This window comes from Polyodon spathula, unplaced genomic scaffold (assembly GCF_017654505.1).
Source record: "Polyodon spathula isolate WHYD16114869_AA unplaced genomic scaffold, ASM1765450v1 scaffolds_1844, whole genome shotgun sequence".
NCBI classification, from domain to species: Eukaryota; Metazoa; Chordata; class Actinopteri; order Acipenseriformes; family Polyodontidae; genus Polyodon; species Polyodon spathula.
Genome location: NW_024473319.1, coordinates 8,081 through 13,875, shown reverse-complemented (window position 1 = coordinate 13,875; position 5,795 = coordinate 8,081). Strand labels below are relative to the sequence as shown.

Below are 5,795 nucleotides of genomic sequence, written 5' to 3'. Positions count from 1 at the left end.
CAGAACTGATTGTGCAGATTAAGAAACTAGTCCTGGGTCACTGGACCTCACAGCCATGCACTCCCCTTGTACAGAGAGCAGCCTCAGCAGGGTCCAGTCCTTACCTCCTGGTTCTCTGGTTGAATGAACAGGCTTTCTTGGTGGGGTCACTGAGCTGGGCAGGGTCCCAGGCCAGTAACCGGCAATGGATGTAGACCTAGGAAAGAAACATTAAAGAATGAAGTCAGGAGACAAAATTGCCCTAGAACTGCCACCATCTTAGCAGCTCCAGAGTGTACTTGCAAGAGCATTACACACGCTACGAGCACAGCATCAGATATGCACCACAAAAACACCAAGTATAAAATCTTGGTAACTAGCAGACCTGTACCCTCCAACAGAATCCACCTTAACCCAGATACTCACATCTGTATTCCATTGTGTAAACTTGAAGGCCTGGACAACCAGACGGATCTCAGAGGTCTGGACTCTTGGCAGAAACCTGGAGTTACCAGTCTGTCCATCTACAAAGCATCTGCAGGGAGAAACCATGCACTGAGCAGGAGTGGCTCACCAGGACTAGAGAAATCAGACAGCCACCGGAAGGTAGTGAGCAAGAGCTTCATGTTCCAGTGAAGCTTGCTGTACAGATTAGTCCAACCCCAGTTGTTTGGACAAGTGAAACATTTGAACTTCAAGCAACTGGTTTCATAGACCCCGGTTAACACTAATCATGGTGTTCATTCTCCCTAAAATGAAGATTAGAGTTTGTGAACCAATTACAAAGCTACATACAAACCAGTCCACTTACCTACACTATGCCTTCACAGCAAAGGCATTAGTTCAACTGAGCTTTTGCCATGTTCACAAAGCTGACCATTCAACACCCCTTAAACCCAAGCAGGACTACTGTGCTCCCAAGTGCTAAACATTCTGGTTTAAAATAGTGTCTTTACAGCTTGCAGCTAATATCTACCCATGGTTGGTGATGAGCGGGTAGGTCTGGCTCGAGGGGCTCAGCTCTGGAGTGCTGGCAGCAACACACGCTTCCATGTAGACCATCAGCGGCATGTGGAAGTGCTGCTTCACTGCAGCTGCAATGAAGATGGGGGACCCCAGGAAGAACAGACTGGAGGTGCGTGGGGCTGAGAAGTCATCTGGAGATGGAGAGGAGCATGAGAACAGCAACCCACCCATATCATATCACTAGCCATGGACAGAGCAGCATTGACTAGCACCAGAGGAATTAGCCAAAACATTCTCGACTTGATTGGAGGAAGTAACCGAATGAGCACTACTGGCCTGGTCCACCTGCCAGGGTAGTGTTGCACTGGACACCTTTGTAAACCAATAAACCAAGTGTATATTGTAGGACAGCAAACTCACCATTCATAACCCCCATGGTAAACTCCAGCTTCCCAAATCCAGAGGCATCCCCGAGTGCAGGGTTATATACTGGAGGAGTCCAGCCAGCAGGTCTGGAGAAAACAAATACAAAGCTTTGGTTAGAGCAACAACCATAGGGCAATTTGCATTCAGTAGAAGACACTAGGAATTTGGGAAACAATTTGTTGGCAATAGATAATACAAACCAAGTTTTACAGTCGTCACAGTAAGGAAGCTGGTCAAATTCCAATCCAGTAAATTGCATTTGATTTTGTACAGATCACTGTATTCAGTGCCATAAACCACATTTATGGTAACTGCTCCCCATTACTACACCCCCCCCCCCCAAAACTAAACAAAATCATATTTTAGATGTAGGTCTAAAAACAGAATTCACAAATTAGATATCATTAAGTCAGTGCCCTTACAGCACTTTTAAGCCAAGTCCAAACACTCACCTGGTATAGGTGCACACAATAGCCTGACTGAAGGAAGTCTGGTAGAAGCCACCCTGGGTGGGCTTGTAGGTCAGCACATTCATGTAACTGGTAAGGTTGGTAGTAACCTGGGCAAGGCATGGATAAATGTCAGTGCTGAAAATAGATTTAAAAAACACTTGATATGCAGTTCAAGAGTAAGGCACAGCTCCATCAGTTAGCCTTTACAAGACTGGGGTCACGGCACACACTGCATGTCAACAGCATAAAGCCAAGGCAATGCATTTAGTTTAATTATATACATTGATTGCAAATACTCAAGTCAGTCATTACCCTCATGTCAACACAACATGTGTATTGCTTGGTCATGTAGCACATCTTAGATTATTCTTAAACATACATTTTTAAATATCTGTTACAACCATAACCAATCTTGCATAAACGCTGCAGGACAACGCTTCCGAATACAGTGCGTACACAGTTTAATAAGGTACAATGCAACTTCAGTTGGAACGCTTATGTGAGCGAACACAAAACGTTAGAAACCACTCACCATGCGCATAAAGCGGCAGTCCAGCAGGCCGTACTGAAACACCACCATGTTATTACCGGCGCTGCTGCTGGACGGAGGGCAGGTTCCCAGCAGGAGGCCACTCGGGTCCAGAGGTAACGCCGGTCGAAAAATAAACCAACAACACCCTCACAGCCACCGAGTCCACGCCGCAGGCTGTACTCACAGCTACAGAGGAAACGAGTTCAGAATAAAGCGGAACATACAATTCCATTTTATAATGCAAGGTTTAATTTCGTAACTATGAATAACCTTTAAAATAGTCAAGTACGCACTACTAAGTGTTGCATAAAAGTACGTCACTGTCTGGATATCAGCAAAACGAGTCTGTTAACACACCAACATCATGCACCGATACAGTCAATGCTACCAAAACATAAGGCACAAAACACACTAACCCCACGAGTAGCCCACATTACCTTCCTGCGGTGCAGCAAACGGTACACAGCAAAGCGCAAGCACAACACATTTCCACAACGATACCATTTTTCAAAACCAACAGTTACCTACCAAACACTACCGTCCAGGTGCTTTTCTAGCAACATTAATTAGAGTCCTTTGGCAATTAACACTGAGTGGACCACTGACACAGGTGTGACGAGTTGTGCCATTGCGCGGGCGCCTGCGTATATCACGCACATTCCAGAGAAGAAATACTCAACAGTTAACATCAGTTAAAAAATTGGACAGACCTTATTGATTTGTTAACACTCTGGGTTTCGTTGCACCGGCTATGCGTAAGTACAAATTTAACTTAGTTACACAGCACAACTATTTACTAAGTTTAACAAATGCCTTGTTACAGGCTTCTCGTTTTCCAGATTGCTCAGGCGCAGACCGGGCAGACTGGCTGGCGCATCATTAGCACAGTATACATCATTGTGCTCAGCTTTGTGTGGCGAGGATGCAATTACATTTATTTATTTTTAATACTAGCTATGTATATGCTATTTTAAAATAGCATGTATAATTCATTAATTGTGCTATATTCATATTCAGAATGGTATTCAGTATTTTAGTACATGGTCGATTTCAGTATTTGTACAACTGTTAAAACAAATATTTTGAAATAACATGGCAGTGACATTCATTGTGTATTTCTGAAGGTATGTCTTTTGATAGGGAAATAATGCATGGAGTACACTGCCATTTATGCACTATTTTATGATTCTAAAGTCTATACTTATGGTATCACTGACCTTAAAAGTAGCCTGTCCGAGCAAAAGTAAAAATAATAAAATTAAAACATGTTTAAAATAGCCAATGCCATTCACCACACCCCACCAACCCCTCTTTTTTCTGCACTTATGCCGGTCCCCCCCTGTCCGAGCCAAAAGTAAAAAATAATAAAATTAAAATCATGTTTAAAATGCCATATGAATTTACTGAACAAAAATATAAACACAACATGCAGTAATTTCAAAGATTTTACTGAGTTACAGTTCATATAAGGAAATCAGTCAATTGAAATAAAGTCATTAGGCCCTAATCTATGGGTTTCACTTGACTGGGAATACATATATGCATCGGTTGATCACAGATACCTTAAAAAAAACAAAGAAGTTAGGGGTGTGGATCAGAAAACCAGTCAGTATCCAGTGCGACACATCTCCTTTGCATAGAGTTGATCAGGCTGTTGATTGTGGCCTGTGGAATGTTGTCCCACTCCTCTTCAATGGCTGCGCAGTTGCTGGATATTGGCGGGAACTAGAACATGCTGTCGTACACATTGATCCAGAGCTTCCCAAACATGCTCAATAGGTGACATGCCTGGTGAGTATGCAGGCCATGGAAGAACTGGGACATTTTCAGCTTCCAGGAATTGTGTACAGATCCTTGTGACATGGGGCCGTGCATTACCATGCTGAAACATGAGGTGATGGCGGCAGATGAATGTCACGACAATGGGCCTCAGGATCTTGTCACGGTATTTCTGTGCATTCAAATTGCTATTGATAAAAATGCAATTGTGTTGTCTGTAGCTTATGCCTGCCCATACCATAACCTCTGTCCCAAGCACACTACAATATCATCTTATATTCATTACATTTGATGAAACTGAACATACTGAAGTTGTCAAAAGAATCCTGGTTCAAAAATCTGTCAACTTGTGAAACTGAAACTCACAGTTGCTACCAATTTGGTTGTTCTACAGTAGTGGTGGCTACTAGTGGATCTCGAGATTTCTGGTGGACCAGTCTAAATAAGCATAGTTAACAGGTTTGAGTCAGTGTTTAAAAACTGTAATTCATGACAACTAATATACTAAGAAAAATAAGTTAATTCCAATAGTAGATGACACTAATAACTACTCTGGCTGCCATAGCTCAGTAAGCCAAGCAACAAGCTTCCTCAGATGTGTTGGTTCATAGAGTTCTGTGGTTTCAATGGATCGCTTTGTGGTGTGAGTTACAAAAGATGGGGGAAGAGCCTTCTGTGCCTTCCAGTAGTACCGATCTGGATTAAACATGCTTATTTCAAACAAGGAGAAGCTGGCACCAAAGCATTACGTTAACAAAAGGTGGAAGCTGGAATGTTTGTTTTGGTTCCACATGCTTGTGGGAGATTATGTTGTCAGCACTGACCAACCTGCAGTTGAAAGAGCGCGTTAAGCTTTCCAATTACATTGTCAAGGCTCTGCTTTGTTGAACTGCAACATCTTTTGAGCCCGCTCCGCAAAATGGTCAGTGCAAAAGTTCACACTAAACTTTATGCCATTGTGTTTAGTTTGTGTAGAAACCAAAACATTTGTCTACTTGACTAAGATGTTTCTTTAATAAATTACAATGTTCTTTACTACTTTTATGGAATGATTTATGTTGGATGAAAGACACAGCAGCATTCAGAACTTTATTTTCCTTAATGTCTTTTTCACCACTGGCTTAAAGCCAGATCATTCCTCTTGATCAAAAGTGAATCACTTTATTGTACTCTTGTTCACTATTGCTGGTGGATCACAGAGGCCAGGGAGAGCCACCAAAATGGATCCCAATACTTGGTGTACTGGCCACCACTGGTCTAGTGTTGGACTAGAAAACTCTCCCGGGGGATCCATCTTAATCCACACTTTCTACTGCAGTTTCCAGTGAATTGGAAGATGCATGGTACATTTACAGAATGCTATATACACACACAACATATTTTAGTTGTGTTGTTCCACAGCCCATTTAGAACACTCATATGGCACTGTATTTAAAATTAGTTTGACACAAGTTTCACCTGCAGTTCTGTAAGCTTTGTATATCAAGTTCTCAGAGCAAAGGCAGCAGTAAGTTGATTCCCTTAAATATCTATCTACACATCCAGTTAGAGGTAAATAGCTAACTCAGTGACACCAAAGAGGGAAAAAAAAAAAAAGTCAGACTGACCAGAGAGGCTCTATGAAAGCATTTTATTTTGCAACACAAAATCAGAATGGCTGT

The 5,795-nt window shown here is 42.2% G+C and overlaps 1 pseudogene; it reads right to left on the bottom strand.

The window, feature by feature from the left end:
- Positions 1 to 34: 34 nt before the first annotated feature.
- Positions 35 to 2,859, bottom strand: LOC121310211 (annotated as a pseudogene).
- Between the last annotated feature and the right edge of the window lie 2,936 nt (positions 2,860 to 5,795).